The following is a 12370-nucleotide window of genomic DNA, read 5'->3' as shown; positions in this document are numbered from 1 at the left end:
GAGATGCTGGTTTGAATCTTTACCCCAGGAAACTAAATTACTATCATAGAAGCAATTATGTTTTGTGCCTTCATCTTTGCACGTGTTCTTTCTTGAAATAATTACATCCATCAGACAGCTGGGATTGGGATGGTAACCCATTTTTATACAGAGCCTCTCTCCTGGCTTAGGAACACGTGGAAAACACTTGAAAGGTGTTTGACTCAGAAATAAAACTTCATGTTAATTACACAAGTATTTAATGAGCCTATGCGTAAGTAAACTTGTTTAAACATAAGACACTTTGAAGAACATGCTTTTTAGCTTGTTTTTCTTTCTTTTTTTCTTTCTTTTTTTCCCCTTTTCTTTCTTTTCTTTTTTTTTTAAGATGGTGGAGGAAAGGGACCTTGAGGAGTGGGGGCGGGAGCTTCAAGAGGCTCCATGCTCAGCTCAGAGCCTGACTTGGGGCTTGATCTCATGACTCTGAGATAGTGACCTGAGCCGAACTCGAGAGTTGGACATTTAACTGAGCCACCCAGGTGCCCCTATGTTCTTAACAGTAGCGCATACATCACAAAAAGTCAAATTGTTAAAGGGGACATGAGCATTATTTTACCTTTGCCTCAGATGGTTGTGCCTAGGTTTCACCCAGGGAATTAAAATGCTTTGGAATTCCTTGGTGAAGAAGTATTAATGCCCAGGATCTTCCTCAGAATAATTAAATCACACTGTCCAGGGCAGTGGAGAACATCTTTGAAATGAGGAATTTTAAAAATCCCAAGGCCACATTTCAAACCAATTAAACGAATTAAAAATCAGAATCTGTGAAGGATGGAGTAGAGCTAGCACAATTTTAAAAATCTTCCAAAAAATAATACTCTTCCTGATGATTCTAATATCCAGACATTTGAGAACCAGGTACAAGAGTAGGTCCCAGACATTTGTTTTTAAAAAATTCTCCAGAAAATTCTACTTGAAGTTGTGTTTGGGGATTTCTGATGAAGAATTCCTACCCCAAACAAGCAAATTGTCCAACCACAGGCAACTAGATCACCTCAAGCAGAACTAGTAAGTCTAATTTTCTGGGTCCAGTGTTCTTCTCTCTACTGTTCTAAGTTCTACCAATAGTCTAACATCTGGTGCTAACATTCTTAGATTATAAGAGTTAATCTCAAGAGTACTTAAGTCTCTTAAGTACTTAAGAGAATACTTAAGAGTACTTAATAAGCTTCTGACAAAATTAAAATAAAAATCTGAGGAAGACATATGAGGGCAATTCAAATGCTTGTTGAATGAATGGAATTGAGTTTGCCTACAAGAAGAGGATGTCACTGGGGCCTTGTTCTTGACATCATACCATGGGAAGTCCTGCTGGGTCAGTCCTCTGTCTCCTATTCCAATCACATTGATGTGGATCATCTTAAATTACACAACAAATGAAAAAAAAAAACAAGTTTATAAAGTCTTTTGCTTCCAAATATATTCTTTTGTAATGTGATTGTGGATTAGTTTTCTAGGGCTGCCATAACAAAGGGCCACAGACTGGAGGAGATTTAACAAATTTATCCAGAAGTGTGAGGTCAAGGTGTTGGCGGAGATGGTTTCTTCTGAGGCCTCTCTCTTTAGCTGGTGGGTGGCCACCTTCTCCGTGTGTCTTTGCATGGTCTTCTCTTTGTATATGCACAGATTTGGGTCCTAATGTCTTCGAAGGACACAAGTCAGATTGGGTTAAGGCCCACCCTAATGACCTCAGTTGAATTTGTCTTTAAAGAGGTAAATTTCTCTGTATACATTCACATTTTGAGGTACTAGGGATTTAGAATTTCAACTTATATATTTGGGGAAGGGGGACACAATTCTACCCATAGTGGTGGAAAGAACACTATTTTGGAATGTTCAAATGTCTACTGTTTAAAAAATATATAGCAAATATGCTGGTATTAGTTACACCTGGGGTATGTGTTTTGATCACAGAATAATCACAAAAAGATGGGAAGCCATTTAAGTTTATGGGCCCTATTAATGTAGGATGATTGGTCATTATCTACGTGAGAATCAGTGCTCACACAAATGTGTATAAAAATGTTTCCCAGTCTAATGTGGTTGTTTTCAACTATGTTAAATTCTGGGGCCAAAATTAGATAATTGTCTTGTCAATCCACTGCATTCTGACACTGAAGGTTTTTCTTCAGATGTTTTTGACACATCAGCTTCTTTATTCTATGTAAAAAGCTCAACAGTTCTAATTCAGTGGCTCAAATTTAAAGCAAAACAAAGCATTGATTTTGACAAAGAAGTTTTTTATGATTTTTCTTTGTTAACATGATTCATATGTGTGTTGCGAACACATACATGAGCTGTGTTAGCATTCCATTAGACACCACAGAGAAGTGTGGATGATTTGAGGTTGATGGCACAGCACTAAGTGAGAAATCACAGTGTGATTTTTATGAACCAGAGCTGTTGCCAGCCTCATGCTATTTGAAAGCCCTAACATATGGTAAATCTATAAGTGCTCTACTTTTTCACAACTTTTAAACTGTAACATACCAGTATTATGTGTTAGAGACTAATTTTTAAAAATCTTTTAAAATGTATCCTTTGATAAATTTATTTTTTCTAAATTGAGTTTCAATTTATCTGCAACTAAAATTATAGCTTATAAGTGTACCATTTTAACGAAGATTTATACCAAAATTCATTCCAGCTCTACAAAGGTGTAGAGTATTTCTTCTTCCTAGAAAGCTTTCCCTGTCCCTTCCCTGTCAATATCTCCTTACCTGTGCCAAGACAACCACTTTCTACAGCCTTTGTTATTTCAGGCCAGCATTTTGCTAATTGTCCTACCAGCACATTTCCAATAAAAATTTTCTCACTCTTTCCAGCCTTCAGTAACACTTCAAGAATGCTCTAGCTTCTCTCTGCTGCCCATGGTCGAAACCAGTGACACATGTCTTCGTTTTCTTACACACTAGCATCCCACTTGCAGTAATGATCTTGACGTGAGTAACCAAAGAGTTTTCCATTTTTTACAACCTACCTTTTTTTTTTTTTAAAGAATTTAGAGTGTGGCATGTGCATGGACGTGTGGGGGAGGGGCGAGAGAGCGAGCGAGCGAGAGAGAATCTCAAGCAGACTCCCAGCTGAGCATGGAGAGCAACTAGCCGGGGTTCAATCCCACAACCTGATATTACGAACTGAGCGGAAATCAAAAGTAAGACACTTAACCGACTGAGCCACCCAGATGCCCCACCCTGCCACCTCCTTTTTTAAAAATACTTCCTGTAAAGGGAGAGAAGCACTATGGATGCTACAGTGCCTGGCATCTTTTGCTCAGTGTAAGATCTGAGCTTGATCTTTTCCGCATGTTTCAGTAGTCGGCTCTTTCATTGCAGTGTGGTACTTCATTGCTTAACCTCGTTTATTCTTACGATGAATATTTGGTGTTTCTAGTTTGGAACTCTTATTATCATTCTTTCTATGAAGATTTTTTTTTTTTTTTTTTTACTTTTGGTGAAAGTGTGCCCTCATTTCTTTGGGATATATACTTAGGAGTGAAATCCTGGGTCAAAGGAAGGCATGTACTTAATTTGGGTAGATATATGTAAGTAGTTTACCAAAGTGGCTGAACCAATTCCTATTCCCTCTTGCAATGTATCAAAGTTACAGTTGGTTCACATCTAATTGCCCATATAGCCACACAAAAAGCCCAGATTGAGCTTTAAACTGCTAAATATGTGCTGCTTGAACAAATGTAAGATTTGATGAATAAAGCGTGAATCAAGTCCTTGTAGGTATAATTGAGTAAATATACTTCAAGTATTTTGTGATATTTGAACTGTCCTCTTTTCTTTTTGCATCAATAGTCATAATCATGGAATTTGTTCATGGTAATTGTTTTCCAATAATATAGTAATAGTTTGACTCTTATTCCTGTACAGTAATAAAACATACTAGACTGTTTTATCAACAGAGTCTAAATGGCCACATTAATTAACCTCCTTGCTTTATAGATAATATAAACTAATAACATATATTAAAAATAAGGATTTAAATGTATGTATTGTTTTTCAACAGACTTTATATATAGACTTCATTTAAACCTAACAGTGCCCCTAACGATGATATTTCTTTCTGGCAGAAGAAACCAGATTTTATAGAGACTTAAGCTGCCAAAGTTTATAGCAGCTTAATAACATGTAGAACTTAAATCTAGATTTTCTGGATACAGATTGAAAGCCTTGTCTATTTCTCTGTAAAGAATAAGCACATATTTAAAACATGAATTCAATTATTTTCAAGCAGACTATGGTAACCTGAGGATTTAAATAAGCCCTACCTATGACAGTGCATTAAATATTTTTATATATTATAGAATATAGGTTTAGTTTTCAAATAAGATCCTTATATTAATTAAATATAAAATGTATATTTTGAAATGTAATAATTTGACTGTAGTGACCCTAGCATCTTTTTATAAGAGTAAAATTAATTTTTCTAAATAAGATATTTCATATATATTTTTATTCCACTTTGGTTGTCTACAAAATATATTGCAGACAGTGGGATAACTCCCCAATCATCTGTGGGTATCTCAATGCTCTGTGGTTTTAGGAATGTACTTTAGTACCTTTGAAAGAAAAATGAAGCATTTAGAGGAACTTTCTTCTGTTATTACACTAAATTGCTTTGTCTTGCTAGAATGCTTACTTAGTCTGTACAAGTGATTCTAGACTAGGAAGTTTACTGTTTTATTTTGTTTGTTTGTTTTATTTTAAGCTTGAATGCATCAAATTGATTGTATGTTTACATATTTTCCCCCACAATCCTACGAAAATATATTAATATCACATTATCGAGGCAAATAGTTTTTATTTAATTTTTTTTTCATAAAATATGGATATTCAAGCTCTGGGGAATGGAAAAAAAAAGAGAGGGAGCACATCCTTCTACACACCATTCTAATTTAGCTGACATTAATTTGAAAAGGCTAAAGCAAATATGTATATGTATCTGTATAAGTATACACATACGTTATTTCATCAGTGTTCATATATTTACGCTATTTTTGTTTTTTTATAAACACCCTTAAAAATTATTAAATGCTTCCCAATACTTCTACTTCTGCTTCTTCGCCAGTCTTTTAATATTGCTGGGATTAAATTCGCAGTTTGTGTTTTAATCCCTTATGTGATGGGTCAAACGATACATTACTTTAGAAGATGTGAGAGAAAAACTGTTTAAAAAAAAAAAAGTTATACTCTCTGTCACAGTTAACCTTTACATGACTTTTTCATCATTATTTTCTACTTCACACATCTTCTAGTTCTCTATGCAGACTATTTCAGCTTCTACTGCTTTACATAACCTACATTTTTTGGATGGGACTGCCCGTGATCCACCAGCTTGGGGTCAGGCATAAACCGTGTAGCACCTGAGGTGGATTCTGATCTTGTCTTTGTTTCAGAGTTGAGTTATATTGGCAAGGGCACTGAGTATTTCAGGCTGTCAGTTGTTTTTTCAGATATTTCTGTTTCAGCAGAATTTCCTAGCTTAGCTTTCTCTTTGGGTTTAGGAAATGACTCTCCCTTGTTGATTTTTGTCCACAGTGATTTAACTGCTTCATAAGTTTGCTGGCTTATAGAATATGCCATTTTCCCCAGTTACCTTTGCAATTATTACTGACTGAATTGTGTAGCAAACATTTGCTCCTAAAGTAGCCAGTCCCAGGGAATAAGCAATTTTCTTCGCCTAGAACCTTTTGCAAATTGCATTGTATCCATTATCCCACTTCTTACAAAGACATACACACCCTTGCATCAGCGAGTATAATGGCCAGTTCTAGTGTGGATGGATGCACAGCCCATTTGTAGATGACCGGGCTGCCCTTCAACATATTAAGGCTGCAGAGGTGGTGCAGCATATGTGGGGAGCTGTTCTGGTTTTACCAGCTGCTTTTTGTGTGTTGTAGCTGTATGCAGTTACAGATGAACATATCAGACCTGCAAATGTGGTTGTCAGCTTCCCCTCCTAATAGCCACCATATCTGTGACCTTCTCTGTCTGGGTTTTCATATGGTGTGCAGAGAGGGACAAAACAGTTCAACTCAGTTTTTATTTAAGTTATTGTAAGTTTTGCAAGGTATCCTGTCAAAGTAGTTTGGTAGTCAGAAGCTCTGGGTTTCAGTCTTATATCTGAAACTGAATAATCAGTAATAAGTCTCATTGTTTTTTTCAACTGTAAAATAAGAGGTTTGGACTAAGTGAAGCTCAAAGATCCTTAAAACTCTAAAAATACATGTATTCATTTTATGAGTAGTTTTCTTTGCCTTCTTAAATCTTTGTGGTTTTGCCTGCTATTGTAGCTCTTGTTTTGAAACTGGGATTTCTCCCCCCACCCCTTTTTTTAAACGAAGGGGAAATACTTTTGCTAGGTTATGTCATGCTCACTTGATTAAAAGCTGATGGTAGGGCTAAATATTAATATCAGAGTCTTTGTTTTAGATCCTTTTGGGCAGAGGCATTCTATTGCTTTTGAATAGAACGACATTCTTGCAGAAAACGTGCTATAACATACTTCCCTTTGAAGAACAGGCCCTTTATAGTTCTCCAGTTTTTTCATTTTCTCTAAATACATTCAGTGAAATTTTCATTTCATATTTCAGTTGACTTGTGTATTTGAATAATGCACCTTGTTAACATGAGTACACAAAACAGGCTTTACTGAAGATTCTTTCGTTTAATAGTTCTTAGAATTCATTAAAATTTCCCATCATAGTTGTACCTTATTAGTAATTTATGGCATTTAAAAAATTGTTTTAGTTGACTTGACCTCAGTGGAATTACTGAGAAATAAGATGTTCCAAGTATGTGGAACATAGTTTTTGTTTTTTTTTTTTTCAAACTTTAATAAAACTTTTAAAAGTAGAATTCCTTCTGATATATAAACTTATGTTTCTGATTTTTTTTTTTTTTTTAAGATTTTATTTGTCAGAGCATGAGCAAGGGAAGTGGCAGACAGAGGGAGAAGCAGGCTCTCCCTCTGAGCAAGGAGCCTGATGCGGGACTCAGTCTCAGGACCCTGGGATCCTGATCAGAGCTGAAGGCAGACTCTTAGCTGAGTCACCCAGGCATCCCATGTTTCTGAATTCTTAAAAATTGTATGGAATAGAACTGACTGCCTCACTCCCCACCTGGAAGAACTGACTATCCCCATTTTGATCACTGAATTTTATCCTGTGCATAGTAAAGCTTCCCAAATGATATATTCTATCAAATTATCCCTGGATAACTATAAATTTTATATTTCCCTAGCCTTCTTATTGTGTCCATTTTAAACATTTGAGCCTTTGAATCTTAGATAGCTAGGAGAGCTAAGTAGCTGTACTTAGTAGGATAATATGTTAAGAAAGAGGCTTTTTGGTCATGTTAAATCTGTGTTTTCTGTTTCACAAAATCTCTAAAACCAATTTTGTTTACTTCAGAGGTCTTTTTTGTATGTTGGTTTCTGATAGGGTTTTATGTTTATGTCCCTTATTATCTTCAGATTAGTGTCATATTGCTACATTGTTTTTAAAAAATAGTTATATTAGACAAGCAACTTGGGTCTAGGTTTTATATTATTGTGCATAGAATGAAGTATTAACACTGCCTTGTGTCCCATAGATTTTTAAGTTGTGAGATATTTCAAATATGTAGAACAATGGAAAAGATAACATATGAACCCTTTTATCCACCACCACCCACCCAGCTTTATCAATCTTAATTTTTCATGTCTTCATAGTTTTTTTTTTTTAAAGAGATAACATTTTACAGATATAATGGAAGTATGGCTTCCATTTCTAGTATAACCATTTAAAAAAGATGTATTACTATTGGAGTTGATTTCTATCTTTTACCTTTACTTTGTTTAAGCTGGGATACTTATTCATCCATCCATTTAAGCAAGAAACATTTCAGTATGTAATAGCTACTGTGCAACACTGAAAGATATGATGAATAATTCCCGTCCTTTTGGATTAAATAGGCAAGTTTAGGGATAGGATGAAGTCAGAAAAAAAACCACAAGTCACTATAATACAATAATAATGACAAGTGGCATTAAAAAAAATAGCCAAATGATATCTGGAGTTTGAAACAAGAGTGAGACTATCTGACTGCAAAGATTAGCTGATGCTTTGAGGAAGAGGTGCCATTTAATTAAACTTAGTTTGAATTTTGTTTTATAGAGATAGGCTTTTTTTGTTTTTGTTTTTGTTTTTCATTTATCACTTGGTAAAAGATGAATTCAGGCAGATTGTTGTACCTATATATTCCACTTGGTGTGGATATCCAATGATCCCACTTCATAATACTTCAATAATATCTATGAATGGTAGCCTTCATGTGACCCTTTATTTATTTTTTAAAAGATTTTATCTATTTATTTGACAGAGACAGAGCGGGAACACAAGCAGGGGGAGTGGGAGAGGGAGAAGCAGGCTTCCCACTGAGCAAGGAGCCTGACATGGGGTTCGATCTCAGAACCCTGGGATCATGACCTGAGATGAAGGCAGACACTTAATGACTGAGCCGCCCAGGCACCCCTCCTGTGCACCTTTAATGAACTAATCCATTGTGTCACTGCCGTGGCTGGAGCTGCCACTTCTGAAAGATTTTCTTGTTGGGGTTATTTAGGCAATGTCATGTAGTGGGGACTACAGCAGTCTACATCTCCGTTTACTACAGTAATGCCTTGGGAAATTGCTGTTCTTCCCCTTTTGCCTCACCTGAGAAAGTTGGACACAATTTAGCTCTTCCATATCTTTAATTCCATAACCATTATGTCCTGACCAATTGCTTCCTTCTATTTTTGCTTCATTACTCATCCTTCTTAATGTTTATTTTGTAGATATAATTCATAAAATAAACTTTGTATTGCACTGGGGTAAAATGGGAAGTATTGCCTAATTTTTATTTGAAGATATTTACACCGAATTGGGCTTTGAATTCAAGTATTTGAGGATGGATGTTTAGGTGTGTGACTACATTTAAGAACAAAATAGTCATGCTGATTTTTAAGTAATAAGTTGTTTATAAATAGTTTTATAAATGACTACTGGTCTTCTTCTTCTTCTTCTTTTTTTTTTTTTTTTGCTTTGATGCCTTTTTGGGACAGTTTATCATAAAAAGTGTGTTTCATGTATAAGAATGGTCTCAGGCAATATAGTCACATATAGATCAGTTTTACTATTTTAACTAACTTGACCTATGAATATCAACATTTCCTGAAGCTAAAGAATACCTTATGGATCACAAAATTCACCATTTTTTCAAATGAGTTAAATGACATTCGGGGATTAAATTGCTCATCTAAATTTGCTTAATTGTAAAAACCACAATAAAACTCAGGTCTTCTAAGTTGTGTGTGTGTGTGTGTGTGTGTGTGTGTGTGTTTTACCATGTTGTGGCAAATAGTCGTGTTTGGCAATTTTGTAAAGAAAAAAATTACAAAAACTAAATCAAAAGTCATTCCATTTTTTAAAGGTTTTTTGTTTTGTTTCATTTTGTTTTAGTTTTTTCCCTCTAAACCAACTTGAGGTGAAACTTGAATGACTGGATTACTAGATGATCAGGAAGATTGGGTCATATCCAGGCGGGCCTCATTACACTTTGCTTTATTGTGTTTCACAAATACTCTGTTTTATACAAATTGAAGGTTTGTAGCAACTCTGTTGCAAACAAGTCTGCCCCTGCTATTCCCATAGTATTTGCTCACTTGGTGTCTCCGTGTCATATTTAGGTAACTCTTGCAATATTTCAGGTTTTTCTTCATTATTATATTATGACAACCTATGATCATTGCTCTTTGATGTTACTATTATAACTTTTTGGAGCACCACAACCTTGCCCATACAAGATGATGAGATTAATTCCTAACTGTTTTTACTGCTCCATCAACTGTCAGCTCCACTATTTCTCTCCTTCTCATTGGACTTCCCTATTCCTTGAGACACAACAATATTAAAGTTATGCAACTAATAACTCTACAAAGCCTTCTAAGTGTTCAAGTGAAAGGAATGGTCTATCAATACGGCAAACTTTGTTGTCTTATTTTGAAATTGCCACAGCCTCCCCAACCTTCAGTAACCCCTACTCTGATCAGTGAGTAGCCATCAACATCAAGGCAAGATACTCCATCAGCAAGAAGATTACAATTCACTGTGTGTTGAAATGATGGTTAGTATTTTTAAGTAACAAGGGTTTTTTGTTGTTGTTGTTGTTTTGTTTTTGTTTTTTTAATGAAGTATGGTTAACATAGTGTTAGATTAGTTTCAAGGTGTAAAATATGACACAACAATTCTGTATGTTACCCAGTTCTCATCAAGATAAGTGTACTCAGCCAACCAGGTGCCCCAAGATAGGTGTACTCTTAGTCCCCTTTATCGATCTCACCCATTTCTCTGACCCACCTCCCTTCTAGCAACCACCAGTTTATTCTCTTTTATTTAAGAGTCTATTTTGATTTTTCTATGTTCCTTTGTTTCTTAAATTCCACATATAAGTGAAATTATATGGCATTTTTCTTTCTCTGACTTATTTTTAGCATTATACTGTCTAGGTCTGTCCATGTTGTTGCAGATAGAAAGATCTTATCCTTTTTTATGGCTAAGTAATATTCCTGTGTGTGTGTTTTATACATATATATGTATATATATATGTATACACACATATATATATGTGTATACATATATATATACGTATATATCTCCCACTCTATCCATTCATCTGTTGATAGACATTTGGGTTACTTCCATATCTTGGCTATTGTAAATAATGCTGCAGTAAATACAGGGGTGCATATGTCTTCTCAATTTAGTGTTTTTGTTTTCTTTGTGTAAATAGTAGTGGAATTACTGGATCCTATGGTAATCCAATTTTTAATTTTTTGTGGACCCTCCATATTGTTTTCCGCAGTGGCTACACCAATTTGTATTCTCACCAGCACTGCATGAGGATATATACTACTTTTTCTCTACTTTCTTGCCAACACCAGTTATCGCTTACCTTTTTGATTCCAGCCATCATGACAGGTGTAGAGTGATACCTCAATTTTTATTTGCATTTTCCTGATTATTAGGGATGTTGAGCATCTTTTCATGTGTCAACCATCTGTGTGTCTTCTTTGGAAAAAGATCTATTCACATCCTCTGTCCATTTTTTTTTTTAAATCAGAGCATTCTTTTGGTGTTAAGTTGTGTAAGTTCTTTATATGTTTTGAATATTAACTCTTTATCAGATATCATTGGCAACTACCTTTTCCCATTTAGTAGGTTGCCTTTTTATGTTTTGCTGATGGTTTCCTTTGCTTTGCAAAAGCTTTTTATTTCAGTGTAATCCTAATAGTTTAATTTTGTTTTCCTTGTGTGAGAAGACCTACTTAGAAAAATATTTCTATGACTGATGTTAAAGAAATTCCTGCCTATGTTTTCTTCTAGGAATTTTGTGGTTTCAGATCTCACGTTTAGGTTTAGCAATATCTCGGAAGCTAAGCAGGGTCGGGCCTGGTTAGTACTTGGATGGGAGGTTTAGCAATAAATTATTTTTAAATTCAGGTATGTACTTTTTAAAAGACCTAATACTATTGTACACTTAATAGACCATAGTGTAAACATAACTTATATACACAATGGGATAACAAAAAGTTCATTTGGCTCCCTGTATTGTAATACTTGCTTTATTTAGCTGATCCAGAGCTGAACTGACCATGTCTCTGAGGTATCTCTATAAAAATATAATAGTCTATGACAGCAATTTACATTATAAAGTGATTTTATAGTAAGTGTTCATCCATGAAGAAACATGACCATCTAGAGCATAAAATTATTTGAAACTAATTAAAGTTACTTAAGTAGAAATTACACATCCCTTTAAAATATATTTCAATGTAAGGTATAGCAGCACTTGAGGGAGGAAGAAACCCCCAAAACTAGAGTTCTTGAAGAGTCATTAGGCTATCCTTTACTTTATTAGAGTAAAATAGCAGATGATGCTATGGTAAATTTCCAGATGATATTTAACTCAGTGTTACATACTTTTATTTACAGTTTTGTATAATCAATGTAAAAATTAAAATTGCTCCCCATTAAAAATGGAGGAAGAAACAAAAATATAATTTATACTTGTACCCTAGATTTTGTTAATGAATATTTAAAATCTTTTCAATTGAAATATATTAGTACAAAGGCAGAAGCATGTGGATTGATACATTTTATAAATTAAACACACTCATATAGTCATGAATCAGGTAAAAATTAATAACATTAACATTATTAACATCCCAGAAAACTTCTAGTGACCATTCCCACTTCCAAAGTTAACCACTGTTCTGACTTCTAGCACCATACTATTTT

General features: G+C 34.7%; 1 pseudogene; it reads right to left on the bottom strand.

The window, feature by feature from the left end:
• Positions 1 to 5330: 5330 nt before the first annotated feature.
• LOC116882044 lies at positions 5331 to 8845 on the bottom strand (annotated as a pseudogene).
• Between the last annotated feature and the right edge of the window lie 3525 nt (positions 8846 to 12370).

Source organism: Lontra canadensis, unplaced genomic scaffold (assembly GCF_010015895.1).
Source record: "Lontra canadensis isolate GAN:19392208 unplaced genomic scaffold, GSC_riverotter_1.0 scaffold80, whole genome shotgun sequence".
Taxonomy (NCBI): domain Eukaryota; kingdom Metazoa; phylum Chordata; class Mammalia; order Carnivora; family Mustelidae; genus Lontra; species Lontra canadensis.
The sequence above is the reverse complement of the archived record's forward strand: the minus strand, read 5'-3'. Positions and strand labels throughout refer to the sequence as shown.